Genomic DNA, 19,691 nt, shown 5'->3' on the forward strand with positions numbered 1-19,691 from the left:
CTTCCCATCATTCGCAAACAACTGAATGTCCCCTTGCAATCCATTGATAATATCATTGATATAAAGGTTGAACAATACAGGTCCCAGTACTGAACCCTGTGAAATCCCACTTGTTACCTTCTGCTTCCTTGATATTGCCCCACCCCATACACAACTCTCTTATACCTATCATTCAGCCAATCCTGGTTCCAGCACATGGGTTTAAATGTCGGGTTAGTCAAATGGATTCAGGATTGGCTGACTGATAGGTATCAGGGAGTTGTGTGTGGTGGGGCAATATCAAGGCACCTTGTCAAATGGCTTTGCAAAATCCAAAAAAATGGCAGTATATGCCTTTCCCTCATCAACTGCTCTTGTCACTTTATTATAAAAGGCAATCATATTACTAATGCAAGGGTGCCCCTTAACAAATTCATGTTGATTCTCACAGATAACTAGCCTCATCTCCCCAACTTGCCTTAACAATTACTGATGATACACACAAACAGGCCTATAATTAGACACTTCCAGTCAGCTACCGCCCTTATGCAGCGGCTATCTTACCTTCCATTCCCCAGGTACCTTTACCGCAGCCAGACTTTTATTGAAAAGCCAGGTCGATGGAGCTGTCAGTTCTTTAGCACAAAATCTCAAAACCCATGGTGAAATACCATCCAGTCCAACAGTTTTATTGGTATCCAGAGTACTCAGTATTTGGAACACACTCTCCTCTTGCACCTCTAAACCCTGATCCTGCCCTATCCCTCTAGTATTAAAACCTCCTCCAGGATGAAATACTCCAATAAAGTGCTCATTGAACAACTCCACTATGTCCTCTGCATCAGTCACTCTATTCCCATTTTTATCCTGTAATGTATTCTTCCACAATCGTTTCTCCGCTTACTGGCCACATAGCTAAAAAATTTCCTAGGATTTTCTTTGAATCTTAGTGCCAATCTCTTCTCATATTCCAGTTTTGCCTTCCTCACCATTTTGGTCACTCTCCTGGCCTGCGTCTTATATTCTTTGTGTATCTGTCCTCCACCCCTCTCCTTATATCTATTCCATAATCTCTTTTTCAACTGCAGTTCCTGTTTTGCAAACAATCTCCTATCAAAATAACAAAATGGTTTCAGACAAGGATGATCATGTATAGATAATCATATTGATAATTGTAGGGACACAAAAACACACATGTTGAACAGATTATTTTATCATCATCATCAAATTCCTGCCATGTACCCTCAAGGGATGTACAGGATATGATAGTACTACATGAAAAAATTACATCATTACTAACTTCCTATCTACAATTTTCCACCAAATCAGTCTATTACTTGTCAAGACTCCAATATTATCTGATGTTATATTTCTATCGTCTAAGGCACATTGTACCATATCAATCCACCTATATCTTGGTCTTCCTCTGGGTCGTTTTCCTGCCAACCTGGCAGAGAACACTTGTTTTGCTAATCTTTCTTCGCCCATTCTGTTTAAGTGACCATACCACCTGAGATTAGCTCTGCTAATGCATTCCTGGATGCTAACAATGTCAAGTTCTTTCCTAATATCCTCGTTTTTAATATGATATTGCCATTGATGCCATCTGTTCACGCCTCTAATCTTTCTCAGGACTCTCATATCTGCGGTCTCTAGTCTTTGGTCAAGTGTTTTACTTCTGACCCAGCTCTCAGATCAATAAGTTAAAACTGGTTTGAACACTGTCTTGTATACAGCTAATTTAGTGTTCCGACTAATTTCTCTATTATTCCATATGAATTTATTCAATTGACTTCCTACCATACCAGCTTTGCTGATTCTGTTGTCTATTTCCATATTTAATTTACCATCTTCAGTAAAAATCATGCCTAAGTAGCTGAAATGTTTCACTTGTTTCACAGGTTCTCCATTCACAACACAGTTGACATTTTCAATGATTCTGCCTATTTTCATTGTCTTTGTCTTTTTATTGCTGACCTTCATACCATATCTATTACAACAGCTATTCAATTTAGTCAGAGAATCTTGCAGACTTGTAGCGGATTTATTTAGAAGTATAACATCATCCGCATAAAGCAAAGAGCTGACATTAATATCTCCAATTTTGATATCATGTTTAATACCACTTTCCTTCATAATGTGATCCATATAGATAATGAATAACAGAGGGGATAATGTACATCCTTGTCTCACACCAGATTTAATGTTAAACCATCTTCCTGTACATCCTTCAATTCTAACTGCTGATTTACAACTCAAATAAAGACTAAGTATTGCTTGATATAATCCCCGATTGAACACCATATAACTGTAGCGTATTAAATAGCTTCTCTCTCTTGGGACTTTGTCATAGGCCTTTTACAGATCGACAAAACTTAAATACAGATCTCTGTTATATTCCAATGCTTTCTCGACTATTTGTCGTAAAGTGAAGATCTGATCCTGACAGCCTCTATTTGGCCTGAATCCAGCTTGTTCTTCACCAAGCTTTTCTTCCACAATTCTTCTCAACCGTTTCTCAAGTATACTTGCATAGATCTTTCCAGGAACACTCAGTAGGGAAATACCTCTGTAATTCTCACATTCAGTTTTATTTCCCTTTTTATATATGGGTACTATGAGAGTCCTACCCCAATCATCAGGAATTTGTCCCTCTGTCCAGGCTTTCCGAACTATGCAGTGCAGCCACTGTAAGACTCTTATACCACCATACTTCAGCATTTCTGGTCGAATATCATCTACTCCTGTGGACTTTCCACATTTCAAGCTTTTGATGGCTTTTTCTACTTCAAGTATGGATATGTATTCCTGACTGCATGCCTGGTCAGTGTTTTTTGTCACTGTGCTGTCATCACTGCTTGTTTCATTTAGCAGTTTTTCAAAGTAATTACTCCATACTTCAAGGATATCTTTTTCTCCTGTTTTCATGTCACCTTTATCATCTCTAACTCCTTTTAAGTACTCTTTCCTCCATTTTTAAGCTTCTTCTACAACCTCCAAAATATTTTGCCACCTTTTTGATATTTATTTTCTATATTCTTGACAAAGTCTTTTGTCATTTAGGTAGTTTTACACAGCGTTTAGCATTCTTGCATTTGTCTCTATATTTCTAAGAGCACAAGCTGACTTATTTGACAGAAACTTTTGATATGCTTTCTTCTTTTCCTTCACTGCCTCTTTAACTTCCTGTATACACCAGGGAGTTCTGTTTTTTTTATCCTTGCAGAGAACCTCACCACATGCCTCTCTGGCAGAATCAATCAATGTTTTCTTCAGAGTTTTCCAGTGAATTTCCAAGATTTGATTCCTGTTCTCAAACTCTTTCATTTTTTCTTCAAATAATCTTTGTGTATTTTAGTCTACAGTTCACATCTGAGAGCTGCTCAACTTTTATTCACTTTAAAACTTTCTTACATGTTATTCTTTTCAATATGAAATTCAATTTTATCCTGCTCAAGACTAAATAGTGATCGCTTCCAATTTCAAATCCTCTGTACACTCTGATGTCCTGCACCAGGGAGAAAACATCACTATCAAAAATAACATAGTCAATGAGACTTTTTTATTCCTTGCCTCTTCTCTCCATGTGAATTTGTGCACATTTTTATGTTGGAACATGGTGTTAGTAATAACCAGTCCATGTCCTGAGCAGAAATCCAAAAGATATTTGCCATTATTATTAGCTTTGCTCTTTTCTCCAAATTTTCCCAAAATATTTTTGTATGTCTCACAATCATTTCGTACTCTGCTATTTAGATCCCCAACAAGGACCAACTTTTCCTTTTTCATTGTCTCAGTTGCTTTTTCTAAAGCCTCAAAAAATTCCTCCACTTCTACCTTAGTAGAACTTCTGTGGGACCATAGGCACAAATAAATCTCATTGTCCAGTTCCCCATTCTCATTTTTGCCCACATTACTCTACTTGAGACTGACTGCCATTCAAGAAGATTAGCCTCATATTTTGTGTTGAATATTATGGCTACTCCTTCTTTTCCTTGTTTGTCATTTCCTGAATATAACATTTTGTATTTATTGCTCAGAAAGATCTCACCAGTTTTTGTCTTTTTTGTTTCAGTCACCCCTATTATGTCGATCTGTTACTTATCTAATTCCTCAGCTAGCTCCATTTCTTTGCCATTCAGGCTTCTTACGTTGATAGTACCGATCTTTAACTCTGGTGATGTTGAGTTGGGGTTTGTTTTCAGATTTGTTCCAGTAGCTGACTTTTCGCTGTTCGCCCTGGTTCCCTGGCTAAAACAACGGGGGCCTTGTTTAACCGGGCGACACCCCAGCCAGCATGAAATTTTGTCATGTCGTACCATCATTTTTTTTTTTATTTTGGTTTAACCAATAAGAATACAATTTGGTCGGCTAAATCCCAAATTGCCAGCCCATCCTCGTTCGTTCAGTATCCAAGTAGATACCCAACAGGGTGCACCACGAGAAGGTGAGGATTGGAATTAGGTCAGAAGCCCTGGTCGGTTCTCCACATTCCTTTAAAGGCTATTTGGAGGTCTCCTCTCAGTTATACAGCTTTGACCCTTAAGCACCCCCAGATTATTTTATTAATTACTAATAAAATAAAACTTGACATTTCGACCCCTTTATCGAGGTCATCATCGGAAGGATACAAGTGTATAAGGAACCAAGCTACATGCTCTAGCCCTGTATACCGGTAAACTAAATCTATGTAGTTAATTAATCCTTTTAACTAGCCTGACCTCTAGTGATAAAAAATAAATAAATAAAATTAAAATTAAAATTAAATAAAATAAAATAAAAATAAATAAATAAAATTAAAATTAAAATTAAATAAAATAAAATAAAAATAAATAAATAAATAAATAAATAAATACAACTACAATAAACTGCTAAAGTCCTCATGTATTAATATTCTTCTGGATTTGTACAGTTCTGATTGTTATAATATGATTTCCTTCAGTTGCTGTTGAATGTTATAAACACTTCACTAAGTTGTCTTCTTGTAGTGGGATTTTTCTATGGCTAGTTTAGGTTGTTATACAGGTTGTAGATGGGTCCTCCACATTCTTGAAATGGTTAGGCCATCATTTTTTTTGAGATTTGGGTTGTGTTTGAGCATTTCACACTTTAAATTTTCTCTCAAACCAGGTTTTGGTGCGGTGTAGGGACTTGGTATTTTTCCGATCAATTCTGTGGTATGTTTTGTTTGGAGTGCGTGGTCAGAAAGGCTGGTTTTCCCAAAATGGAGGTAGTTAATGTGTTGTTTGTGTTCGTCTTGTCTGATTGGGATAGTTTGTTCTATTTCCCCTATGTGCATTATCTTCTTCTGATTATCCTGTTGAAATGTAGCTGGCTGCATAGGAGAAAAGTGTGTCAAGATGGAATAAAGATGATCACGTATGATTGAAAGATAACATACAGCATTTTTATAGAGTCTCTGGATTCCCTGGAGGTGTCACATGATAATAATAATAATAATAAAAATATATTTAGCAACAATTAGAGTAATTAGACAACTGGAATGCAGTTGTCTAATTTTGGTTCTAGATATTACACATAACAGCTGTTTGCAATGTAGTCATTGGACGGAAAGAAACACATAATTTATGTAAAACAAAAAAAAAAGATTAATATAAGAATATGTATATATAGAATTTGAAATTAGTTTGAATTACATTTGAGATTTGATATCATCCAGACATTTCACAAATACTAATTTTACAAATAAAATTCTACTGAAAAAATTGCAACTGATCTACTGTATAAGCTTTGTGAAAATGTGATACTCAACATGGAAGTGGCATAAACTAGTTCCCACCAGTGTTTTATGCAAATGAAGACTCTTCCCAGTGCGAACATGTTAAGAGGTGGGGGGGGGGTATATGTGGAAATGCAAAACTGATAATTATGACAAACTGAGGAGTCAACTTAGACTCTTCAGTTTGTCACAATCCTTATGCTATGGCATAAGAATTTAGAGGGGAAAAGAGAGAGAGAGATGTAAGCAGTGGAGATGGTCAAGGAATATTTGAAGAAAGCAGTATCAGTATGTATACACACAGTCAATAAAATAAACAAGTTAGGAATTAATTGGATGAACAGCATCACTAAACAGGAGTTGCAGGAAAATGTTGTAGAGAGTATATAAAGAGGAAAGTGATTACCAGTACAAAGCAGAAGCAAGAAAGGTGACCTGTATAGTCAGGAAGTAAAGAAGACAGCTGATGGGAACTAGTTTTAGCATATCATTTAACATTAAGGAGGCTGATAATAGAAGGGAACAGAAGCAAACAAAATACCTGAGTTACTGAGTAATCAGTTTACAAAGGTGTACCGACCAGGTGGAGATATTGCAATGTTAGATGTGACATTGACTGATGTGAGAATAAGAGGTAAATAATCATAATCTGGACATGTTTATGATATTGCAGAACCTTAATGCAAGCCACAGAATTTGAATGGGATATCAGCCCATGTATTATGGGAATGTGCAAAGCAATTAGTCTTTGACCAAGCTATTTAATTTAAGCTTTGGTTCTGGGAAGTTACCCAAATAGTGGGAAAAAAGGGCAAAGACTCCAAGATAGAAGTTGCAATCCTTTCTTTTAGGCTTACATGGTGATCCGAATGCATTTTCGAAAATTATGGAGACAACTACCGTGTTTGAATAAAAACTTTAGTTTAATATAACTAAAATCTACCATTCAGCCTACCTAATATGAAAGATCCAGCATAAGTCAGGACTCTAGCCAATCCTTAGCTATTATTAGAAACCATTCCATACCAACTGGCTGGAATGATGTTAATATATGTATATAGTAGACAACACTAATAATAGGACTCTGCATTGATGTATAATTTTTATTTTATTTTTTTTATTTATTTATTTTTTTTTTATTATTATTATTTTTTTCTTTTTTCCTCACCAGAGGTCAGGCCAACAATTATTGTAGCGGTTGGTCAGTGTCTTTAACAAACCAGTTTCATTGCAGTATAGCTTGTTTCCTGTGTATAGTTGTATGCTCCAGAAGATGACCTTGACATAAAGGTTGAAACGTCGAATGTAGATTTTAGTTATATTAAACTAAAGTTTTTATTCAAACACGGTAGTTGTCTCCATAATATTCAAAAATGCATAGAAGTTGCAAATTATAGGCCAATTAGTATCTCACAAGTGAGGGAGTAAGGTACTGGAGAAGTAGGTAAAATACAGAATTCAGGACTGGATGGACAGGAATATGGTACTGTATAGGGGCAACATGGTTTTGTGAAGATTACTTTTCCATAATAAAGTGACAATTGAGCTGAATAAAAAAAATGGCTACAGAGTGATACTGCTGGACTTTGCAAATGCAATTCACAGGATTCCACACAGAACATTTTTGCATAAATTGGAACAAATGGGGATTGACAGGAAGATTGTGATTTGGATAAAGAGTGTCACTGATGGTCAGTTATCAAAGAGTGGTGTTGAGAAAGTTGAATCTAAGAGACAGCAAGTGAATGGATATGGTAGGGCTTTGCTTTCTTACTAGTATGATTATTATTATTATTATTATTATTATTATTATTATGGGTATCTCCATGGAGCCAGTAGATTCATTGCAGGAGACCCAAACTAGCAAAACAATATCTATCATATCTCTTCTTGAATTCATTTATAGACGAAGAACTCACAACTGAGTCAGGCAATGAATTCCACTCATTCACCACCCTCCAGGCAAAAAACCTCGTTCTCACACCCTTGTTAACCACACTTTTCTTTAATTTCCAGGGATGACCTCTTGTTCTTCCATCACTATTACACAGCTGAAACATTTCCCCTGCATCAATCTTATAAAAAACCTTTTAGTAATTTAAATGTGTCTATCATATCCCCTCTTCTCCGTCTATCAACCAACCTCTGCAATCAACAAGCTCTCACTCTATCAATGTAGGGAGCATTTTTTACATCACTCACCAACCTAGTCACTCTCCTCTGAACCCTCTCCACAACCTCCTCATCTCCATGGAATCCAGGCGACCAGACCTAAGCACAGTAATCTAAATGTGGAAGTATCAATGCTTTATAAAGGAGAATAATAACCTCTTTATCTCTGGATGTAAGTGTGTTCCTCGATAACCACGTAATTCTATGTGTAATCTTGGACACCTTAGCAATGTGTCTCCTGAACTTCATCTCCCTATCCACCAACACCCCTAAGTCCCTAGCCTCATCAATCTCTTGGAGTATCATTCCATCAATGTAGTACACAGTTAGTAATCTTTTAATCCCAAAATACATAACCTTACACTTTTCCACGTTGAACTGACATCCATTAACCTTTGCCCATTTTGCCAGCTTATTTAAATCATCCTGCAAACTCTCAACATCAGCTTGATTTTTTTATTGTGTTACCTAACTTTGCATCATCAGCAAACAACTGAATATCTCCCCTCAAGTCATTTCCAATATCATTTATGTACAAAATAAACAACTAAGCACAGAGCTCTGAGGCACACCACTGGTCACCTGCCTCATCCTGGACTCTGCTCCTCCTCCATACACCACCTTCTGGTATCTCTCCCTGAGCCATTCTCCTATCCATATCACCAGTTTAGTATCCATTCCCATCTGCTCCAATTTGCGTAACAGTGTTCCATAGGGTATCCTGTCAAAAGCCTTAGCAAAATCCAAAAGTACCATTGTGTAGCCATTTCCTTTGTCCAACTCAGATCTCATTCTATTATAAAAAGATAATAGATTGCTAAGGCAAGATCTACCTTTAACAAAACCATGTTGACCCCTATAGAGTATCATATCCTGATCCATCCATTCTTGAATTTTATCTTTAACCAACTTTTCCAATAATTTTACCACCATTCCCGAGATGGTGATTACTATACAGGTCACCTTTCTTGCTTCTGCTACTGGTAATTATTTTCCTCTTTATATACTCTCTACAACGTTTACCTGCAACTCCTGGTTAGTAATGCTGTCTAATTTGTACATTAATGATATAGGAAATGATTTAAGAGGAAATTTCAGTTAGTACTGATGATACAAAGCTAGGAAGAGAGACAGGGAATAAAGATGATGTAGAGATCCTGCAAGATGACTTAAATAGAATGGCAGTATGGGCAAAGGTTACCAGTTTAACATGGCCAAGGATGTGAAGTGATATACTTGGGGATAAAGAGATCACAACTGTGTACTAAATTGATAGAAATGAATTCCAGAAACTGATGATGTCAGGGATTTGAGAGCAATTGTGAGCATCATTTTAAAGTTCAGAAGGCATATTGCAAAGGTGGCCATAATAACACATCAGATTACTTGGTTATCAAAGAAAACACTGAAAATCATTGGACATTGAAAGTTATTATTCTCTATATAAAGCTTTAATAAGGACACAACTGCAGTACCACACGCAGATCTAGTTACCTGGATTCCATGTGGATGAGGAAGTGGTAGAGAGGATCCAGAGGTGTATAACCAAGATTAGCATGTCTATGGAATGCTTCTTATGAGAACAGATTGAAGGTCTGTGGGTTACAATGATCGGTTGATAGATCGATATGATAGAAACATTTTTAAGTTATTAAAGGGATTCTATAGAAATGATGCTGAAGAATTTTTTCAGTACATTGCAGGAAGGGAGAGAACAAAGGGTCACCCCTGGAAATTGTGACGAAGGATGGTTAGCAAGGATGTTAGGACTAGATATTTTGCTTAGAGGGTGGTGAATAAGTAGAATTTGTTGCCAGAGGTGTTGTGAGTGCTTTGTTAGTGAACGAGTTCAAGGTGTAAACAATGATTAGATTGGATCTCTAGAAATGAGTCTGTGACTCCATGGAGATGCCTGAATAATGGTTACAGTGGGTCTCCCATGATGAGTCTTTGATTCTATACAAGATGCCTGAGAGGCAATAATAAAAATGGAAACCTTAATCTCACCATGTTTATATCTCAATAAAAATAATTAATTACAGATTAACTCTTTATTTAAGTTAATTATTTCTTTACTATTACATCTTATGGTATATGATATTACATCTATACATATTATATTGCTTATCACTACAGATGATTTATTAGTTAATGAAACTAAAGTGAAAAAAAATCACCTATATAGTTTTTTTTTTCTAGTTTTCTATTTAGTGTTTTTAAAATTGCATGTTATTATATGAACAAGCACTGTTAAAGCACAAAACACTCTGTGCTGTTCATGCCCAATTAAAGGAAAACATTATTATTTTTTTTTATTGTACTGCTCCCATATGAGGTGGTATCAAAAAGTTTCGAGACTAGGTTTGTAACACGCCAACAGATGGCAGCACAAGGCTGCACGCACATTCACAGGGAACACCTACCTTCATAAGTCAGTGTGCCAAAAGACATTGTCCTGTGTACATCGGGAGCAACTATGCAACTGATGCTAATCTGACCACCTGCGTTACCACATCTGCGATTTCATCATGGACAGCAAGTTAGAACAAAGAGCAAACGTAAAATTCACATTTGAAAAAAACGTGAAATTCGAGGATCATTACCGGTGACAAAACTTGGGTGTACAGATACGACCCTGAGACAAAGCAACAGTCTTCACAGTGGAAGAGCCCATCATCTCCATGATCGAAAAAGGCGAGGCATGTCCGCAGCTCGACCAAGTGCATGCTCATCGTCTTTATCGACATTACCAGCATTGTGCATCGAGACTTCATCCTCAGGAGCCAGACCGTCAATAGCGAGTTCTACTGCCAGGTTTTAAGGCATCTGAGGGAGGACATTCGGCGAAAGCGACCAGATCTGTGGCGGGCAAAAAACTGGATGCTCCACAACGACAATGCACCCTGTCACTGAGCTCTCCTCACACGTGAGTTTATCACCAAAAACAACATAATATCACTTCCGCACCCACCCTACTCTAGCAAGTAGAGTGGGTGCGGAAGTGAGAGGAAGAGGATCTTCCTCTTGCTGAAGATGAAGATCCAGCTCAAAGGTCACCATTTTGACACCATTGCAAAGATCCAGCACAAATCGCAGAAGGTGCTTAGCATGCTTCAAAAAGAAGACTTCCAGGACACATTCCAGAAGTGGTAAGAACACTTGTATTGATATGCAAGGGGACTATTTTGAAGGTGATTGTGTGTAAATGTAGATAAATAAAGTAATTTCTCATAAACAGAACTAGTCTCCAAAAATTTTTTGATACCACCTCATACATGAGAGACTACAAGCAAATAAATAACGTCTGAGTCCTGAATGTGTATTCAATTTAAGTATAAATTAATTTCTCTCCATACACACACACATGAAGGTAAAAATTTCACACAAGTTAACCTTCGGCAAAGAAAATTACGTACTACTAATCTCCCTTGATGTTCAAGGGCCTTCACTGCTGGTGGTGGTCAGAAATAATTATTCATTAAGAAAATTTGAATGTCTAAAAAACTTACTCAACCTTTCAGAAATTATTTTAAAGATAAAAGAGCAACCATGATGTTGAAAAACACAACTGTAATGAAAGAAATCAAAAGTCTGAGAGGTTCATGCTGTGGACTAGGCTTCTGGAACATCCAGTACAACTCATTAGTAAGATTTTATCACACTACTGAAACAAAAGTTACAGTGTTTGCAGATAATGTAATGATCATGATTCAAGGATGCAAAGGCCAACAAATAGAAGCAACAGCCAATGAACAACTCTTTAACATGTTCATTGCCAATCACGAGATATTGCGCAATGCGAGTTCTCACCAAACGGCCGATCATGCGTTATCGCGTGGGTATCGCTGACTAAATAAAAAAATTAAAAAAATTTGGCCACCACACGAAATTCAATTTTCAGCTTGGCAATGAACGATACGCGTGATGCGAGTTCTCACCAAACGGCTGATCACACGTTATCGCGTGGACGTCGCTAACTAAATAAAAAAATAAAAAAAATTTGGCCACCACACGAAATCCCAATTTTCAGCTTGGCAATGAAAGTGTTAAAGTTGCAAAATGGGCATGTGAGAGCAAAGTTATAATCAACAGTATGTAAGCAATCAAAACAACCAATAACGATCTTGATAAGTAGGAAAATTCTAGAGGTAGCCAGCAAGTTAAAATACCAAGGAGTAACAATAGACAAACAAATTTAATTTCAATAAGCACATCTCATATGTTGTCAACAAAAGCTTATGAGTAGTAAATCCTCTAGCTAAGTCAACAAGGACAAATTGGGGATTAGGCCAATGTGCACTGAAGACAATATATACTGGAGCCATTTCATCTTTCATATCATATGCTACAACTGCTCGAAAAATGCACTAAAATCTAAGAAAAACCAAGAAAAGTTCTTCTACAGAGAAGTTATATTACACATAATAACCATAAGTGGTAAGAACTTATTACACATAATAAGTGGTTATTATGTGTAATTATATTACACATAATAACCATAAGAATAGATTAAAAGCTTGCAAGTAGTAAACCTTCAAGTAAAAGCTTTCAAGTAGAAAATAAGATAGTAGATCAGTTCACTAAAAAAAAGCAGCTATAAACAAATGATTAGAAATAAATTACAAAAAGTACTAAAATCAACCATAAATTCACTTGCAGGAAAAATAAGAAATAAGCCTAAATTTATGGGAAGAAGAATAGAAACTATCTACAAATTGATCAACACAAAAGAATCCATGCAAGTAGCAGAAACAGATTTTAGCTGAAAAGAGATGCCATCTCTCCAGGTTTAACCAAGCTAGTAATGGGACATTGAAAATTAAGACACTACTTAGACAGAATCCACTTTTTGGAATCGCCATTATGCATTTGTCGTCCACACCTTCAACAGACTGTTGATCACCTACTCTATGAGTGTCAGCTACTGGACTCCATCAGGATGTACCTAATACAATACATCAACACTTCAGAAGATGAGCAGCCAGTGTCAAAACAGAGACATTATTATTATTATCATTATTATTTTCTTGACCTCCATGGAGTCAAAAGACTCATCGTGAGAGGACAATGATAGTCAATATAAAGTCTATCATACTACTCTTTAAACGCATCCACCGTTTGCAATTTCACCACCTTTATTATGCATTTGTCGTCCACACCTTCAACAGACTGCTGATCACCTACTCTATGAGTGTCAGCAATTGGACTCCATCAGGATGTACCTAACACAATACATCAACACTTCAGAAGATGAGCAGCCAGTGTCAAAATAGAGACATTATTATTATTATCATTATTATTTTCTTGACCTCCATGGAGGCAAAAGACTCATCGTGAGAGGACAATGATAGTCAATATAAAGTCTATCATACTACTCTTTAAATGCATCGACCGTTTGCAATTTCACCACCTTCTCAGGCAATGCATTTCATTCTCCTACCATTCTTCATTTAAAAAAACCTACTTTTTACCCATTTACTCATATTTACTCATTTACTACCTCCTTTTGCAACTGCCAGGGATGGCCCTTGACTTTGTTCCTCCCTCTCATACTAAGATATGAAAATTCACTCGAATGTTAATCTCATAATAACCCTTCAATGGCTTAAGTGTTTCAATCATAATTCCCTTTGTGTTCCACCAAACTCTGCAGTCTATCCTTATAATCAACACTGTACAGTCTGATATTATTTCTGTTATCCATCTCTATACTCTCTCAAAGGTTATTTTATCCCCTTCAATTTCCAGTGAACAGATCTGAGCACAGAAATCAAGATGTGGTATTATTATTATTTAGGCCTCCAAGGAGTCAAAAGATTCATCATGGTAGGTCCTTCCTAGGAAACATAAAATCTATCATACCACTCCTTAAACTCACTGACAGTTCTCGCTCTCACCACTCTATCAGGCAATGCATTCCACAGTCCAACCACCCTCTATGCAAAGAAGTCACTCCTCACCCTCTTGCTCACAGTTTCCTTTTGTAACTTCCAGGAATGGTCCCTTTTCATCACTCCTTCCTGCTGTTCAACCAAGCGAAAGAACTCCCCAGTATCAACCCTGTAACCACCTCTCAACAATTTAAAAGTTTCAATCATATCACCTCTCCTTCTTCTATCCATCAAACTCTGCAGTCCACATTCCCTCAGCCGATCCTCATAACTAAAATTGTATAGTCCTGAAACTGTCTTTGTTATCCGCCTCTGTACTGTTTCCACATTTAATTTATCCCCTTCAAATCCTGGAGACCAAATCTGAGAACAATAGTCTAAGTGTGGTCTGATCAGGGTCTTATACAACAGAATGATAACTCTTTTATCTCTGCAGATCAGCGTCCTTCTCAGTATTGCATCAATCCTCTGAGTAACTTTCACCACCTTTGCAATATGTCCCTTGAATTTCAGGTTTCTATCAATCATCAACCCTAGATCTCGTCTCCCCTACTTCCTCCAATAGAGTATGCAGCGTTATGGTTAATGTCCTCCTCAATATGGGCAGCAATTTTTGAGTTGTATTCACAACCTTTGCAAAATGTCCTCTGAATTTCAAATTTTTATCTACAGTCACCCATATTACTTAGTTCCTCCACTTCATACAGCATAACAATAACAAATGAGTATGAAGCATGTCATCTCTGGATCCGAAATTTCAAAACCATATATTTGGTGGCATTAAACTATTACCAATAACACTTCCATGCTTCACATCATCTGCAAACAACCTGAATATCTCCCTGTAGTCCTGTGATAATATCAATGACATAAAGATTGAACAGTAATGGTCCTAAGACTGAATCCTCTGGAAATCCACTTGTAACCTTCTTACTCCCTCATACTGCTCCCACATATTCAAGAAGCTAGTTACCAATCCAATTCACTAACTTGATATTCAACCCATATGTCGCAACCTAAATACTATCTGAGCATGCAGGTCATATGCCTTGCAAAATCCAAAAAATGAGAATGAATACATCACCCTCATCCACTGCTGTTGTTAATCTATTGTAAAAGGCACCAGACTACTAAAACAAAAAGTTTATCCTTAAGAAATCTGTGCTGGTTAATACAAATAATATTGCCCTCATTTGTTCAATTATGAATACAAGTTATTACCAATTTCTCCAAAATCTTAACAACCACAGAAGAAATACAAAGTGGCCTATAATTTGCTATCTCCATTCTATCCCAACTCTTATGCAATAGCACGTTGAGAGACCTTCATTGAACAGCCAGCTTAAAAGCACTGTCTGTTACACAGCACATTCCTGTAAAACACGTGCCGAAATTCTATCCTGTCCCCCCCCCCCTTCCTTAATGACATTCAGCATACTCAGTATTTGGAATACATCCTCCTCATTCACTTCTAACACTTCACCATTCCTTATTCCTCTAGAAATAAAGCCTGCTGTATGGATAGAACACTCTAATAAAGTGATCATTAAATAGATCAACTATGCCATCTGCATTAGTCACCTGAGTCGCATCTTCATCCAGTAAGATTTTATTTATTTATTTCGTGTGCAAACTACAGAAAATGTAAGATCATACATATAAATGATTAAACACATGCATTTAAAGAAATAGACATTAAAAGAATTAGGATTAAAAACATACATTAAAAGACAAAAATGCCACTTGCATGAAATATCAAGTAAAAACATAAAATGTCAAATTTTACTCATCCAGTGACTAATATACTTTAAAGCTGTTTCATTACACTGCATTAAACTTCTCAGGTACATATATTATTAATGTCTATTAAGCAACATTGCAGAAGATGATCCATGGTTTGTGTTTCACCACATGAGCAGCTGTCATTGTCTGTGTAGCCCCATCTGGCCATATTCTGCTTTGATCTGTCCATTCCGGAACGAAGTCTATTCAATGTCTTCCATTTTTGCCAGTGAAGATGTAAGCTGGAAGGAAGAGATTCGTTTAAGTTCAGAGCCTCTGGAGATTGTTCTTGCCACATTGTTAACCTTGTAGCTTTTAAGGAATCAACCAATGGTTCCACTGAGTGAATAAAACGTTTCCTTGATCTTAGCCTCTTATGTACTGCAACCTATCCATACAAAGGACTGTTCATCATTTAGTTGTTGTTTCTGCTCATATCTACTCTGTGTAGTCCTTCTGATATGAGGAGGTGCAATACCAGACAGTGAGTATAGATGGTCAATTTCTGTAGACTTAAGGCCGCCAGTAATGTGCCAACATGTTTTATTAAGAACTTTATCAATAATTTTGACATGTGATGATCTTTCCCAAACAGGGCTAGCATACTCAGCTGCCGAAAAGCAAAGTGCCAGTGCAGAGATGTGCAGTACTTGTGAATTTGCACTCCACCAAGATGATGTTAATTGGCGCAGAATATTATTACGTGTTTGAGTTTTAGCTGCTGTCTTCTCTATGTGTCGCTTATAATTTAGGGTCCTATCTAGTGTAACACCTAGGTAAGTTGGATTTGGATAATTGACCAGTTTCACACCATTCCATTCTATATTCAACTCTCTCCTTGCCTCCCTATTATTGAGATGGAAAAGACGCATTTGGGTTTTACTGGGATTTGGTTTCAGTTGGTTTTTCTTTATAGTAAACTGTAAGGGTTTCTAGCTTTTGTGTGAGCTGCTTTTCAATGTCATCAAAGGATTTTGTTTGATAAGCTATTGCCCAGTCATCTGCATATAAGAAGGTTCTTGACTGTGGGTTTATAGGTTGGTCATTAGTATATATATTGAAGGGGAGATAGCACACTTCCCTGAGGTAGACCATTTTTCTGGATACGTCATCTGCTCTTTTTTCCCTTGAAAATTAACAAAGAATCTCCTGCTGAACAGCAGCGACCTAAATATCTCCTAACCGATTGCTGTTTGTCATGCTGTAAATTTTGACTATAAGCTTTCTAAGATTTAATGTGTCATATGCTGCTGCCAAATCTATAAATACAGCTCCTGTTGCTAACCCCCCTTTCAAAGTCATCCTCAATAAACTGTGTTAAGTTTAATACTTGTCCAGTGCCTGATCTTCCTGGTCTAAATCCTTCCTGTTCTTCGACTTAGTCTGTTCAAGATTAATCTCTCATACAGCTTCAGTGTTGTGCATAGGAGAGCTATAGGTCTGTAGCTCTTTGGATCCTCAGCAGGTTTACCCAGTTTCAGGACAGGTATTACTTTCGTTGGCCTCCATATGCTGGGTATTTTAGCAAATTTCAAACAAAGGTTTAAAAATTCTAACAACCACTCTGTTGCCTTTTCTCCCAGATTCCTTAATATCTCGTTTCTGATATCATCTATAACAGCAGCTTTTCCTGGTTTTAAGGCTTTTAGGGCATTTTCTAGTTCCTCTTTAGTAAATGGTACTTCAAAGAGATTATTTTCTGAATCCCTAACTTTTTTAATATAATCTTTAGGTATTTTTCCTTCGGTAATTGGTTTACCATTCAGAGATAGCCGAGTTGCAATTTGATTTGCATTTATATTAACTTTGGTTGCTGCTGTTGTGGGGTCACCAGATAATTTTTTGAGTAAGAGCCAGGCTTTTCTGCTACTGTGTTTCATATCTAAGCTTTTAATTTTCTCTGCCCATTGTTGACTTCTTTTTTCAGACAGTGCTGCTATAAGTTCCTCTCTTGCATCAATTGTTTCTGATGAAAATGGATCTTTATCATATAGGTCACAATATCTTTCATATATTTCCACATTGTGCTCTGTAAAACCTGGAATGTAACATGTTCTACAACCTCTTGGGATGTACCTGGTAGCAGACTGTCTAATAGCTTTGATGAACTTTCCATAATTTTCTGGTCTGGGTAAAATGTTGGTCAGGTTTATATCTAATTCACTTGGGAAATGTTCCCAGTTAGCTTTTTTAAAATTAAAACGTCTTCTAAGTGGGATCTCCTTAAGTCAGACTGGTGGGAAAACTTGCAGCATTATTGGTCTATGTTGTGAACTTGGGACTGGTGCAAGTACCTGTTTAGTGCACAGATTAGCTATTCTATTACTAACAAATCCAAGGTCTGGGTTATAACCTCTTTTCCATATTCCACTGTTAAATGATGATGGTTTAGGATCGTGTATAAGATTCATTTGATTACTTTCAGCCCACTGTTCAACTAATTTCCATCCTCATTTGTTTCACTATAACCCCACTGTGTGCTATGACTGTTAAAGTTGCCTATAATAATAGCAGATTTCCTGTGTGTCAAGTACTGGGACATTTCAAAATCAAAGATTATACTGGATGGTTTATATACTGAGAAAACACTGATGTTAGATCTATTCCAAGGATTTCTATATTATTTTGGTTTGTGATTAGGCATCCTGTAACCTGGAGTTCCTGCCGAATGAAGATAGCACTTCCATACTTTTCATGTGGTATTTCTTTTATGAGCTTCATTCCAGCAATTTTAGGTCTGACTTATTGAGGTTCTTTGTGTGTCTCCTGTAGACATAAAATATCACATTTTTGTTCTTTACAGATTTTTGCAATAAGATCTTCTTTTACAGAGGAGAGGCACTCTGTATTGTGTGAGATGATTGTCAGGGTTGGTTCCCATAAGGGCCGTTGAGTTTTAGTCATTGTGTCTCTGATAAAGAAGATGCTAGGCGCACTATAAAACTGTAGAAATACTGTAGATCGCTGGTAGCAGAATCCAGTAAGATAATCCATCTACAATCATTTTTCCTCCTACTCGCCAAATAACAAATAAACTCTCATTTGGATTGCAACACTAGTCTCCTCTCACACCTCAGTACTAGTCACTTTCCTAGCCTGAGCCTTATATTCCTCATGCAGCTCTCCACCTCTCTCTCTACATATGTATCCAAAATCTCTTTATCATCTGTAATTCCAGCTTAACTTCTCTAGTCATCCAGCTGATTCCAAATTACTTTATCTTCTTCACTCGAGGTATACAATCTGCCATTTACGTCAATAATTTTTTCTTAAGTATATTCTATGCACTACTTATCCTCCTCCTCCTTCAAATTCTTTTGTCCATTATACTGCTACAAGGTGGTTTCTAAGTATATGATAGTTGCCTGCCTTATAATTCCACATAAATCCTTCTGCCTTGATACTTCGACATGTATATTCATGTGATTCCGATACAGCAGAGCAATGATATCAGGATTGTAGAATACTGATTATGAAGACAGAATGAGAATTTATAGACTGCAGACACTAGCATACAAGAGAATTTTCCTGCCCCGTGCAGTATATTTGCCGCACCTTCCCCTTATTTTTCGTATAGTTTATACTAATTTTGCTGCCCCAAAAAACTTGCCGCCCCATGCAAATGCACGTTTTGCACTGTCAGTAGAGCCAGCCCTCGTGTGTGTGTGTGGGGGGGGGGTATTATTGAGACTTACAAATGTCTGAAAGGGTCATACAGTCTTTCAGTTCAAATTTTTCATTTTATGGAGAGTTTGGAAAGAAGTAGGTGAGATCTAGATTTTTTTTTCTCATAGAGTTTTTGGAATGGATTACCATTGGATGTTTGTGTGCAAGCAGTGGGAATGAATTCAAGAACAAACATGACAGCTGGTGCATATAGTGTATGTGTGTGACCCTCGATCAGTTCCTGACTCCCTTGGAGGTCTCTCTCTCTTAATAATAATAATAATAATATATACATATATATATAAAAAATATATAGATATAAATATGAATTAAATTATGTAAACACATATAATATATACACCTCGTATGTAATTAAAGCATGTAGAAAATAAAATTACCTCGCAATAGAGCTCCTACTGGGAAAAAAAGCACAACATGCACGTGCACACGCATACATGCAC

General features: G+C 36.8%; 1 protein-coding gene across 7 annotated transcripts in view; it reads right to left on the reverse strand.

Annotated features, from left to right (window-relative positions):
- Positions 1 to 19,691, reverse strand: part of LOC150100549 (uncharacterized) — an 844,187-nt gene that overhangs the window by 738,870 nt on the left and 85,626 nt on the right. The gene's annotated exons all lie outside the window — the stretch shown is intronic.

Source organism: Typopeltis vanoorti, chromosome 12, assembly GCF_054136105.1.
Source record: "Typopeltis vanoorti isolate ZY-2024b chromosome 12, IOZ_Tvanoo_1.0, whole genome shotgun sequence".
NCBI lineage: Eukaryota > Metazoa > Arthropoda > Arachnida > Uropygi > Thelyphonidae > Typopeltis > Typopeltis vanoorti.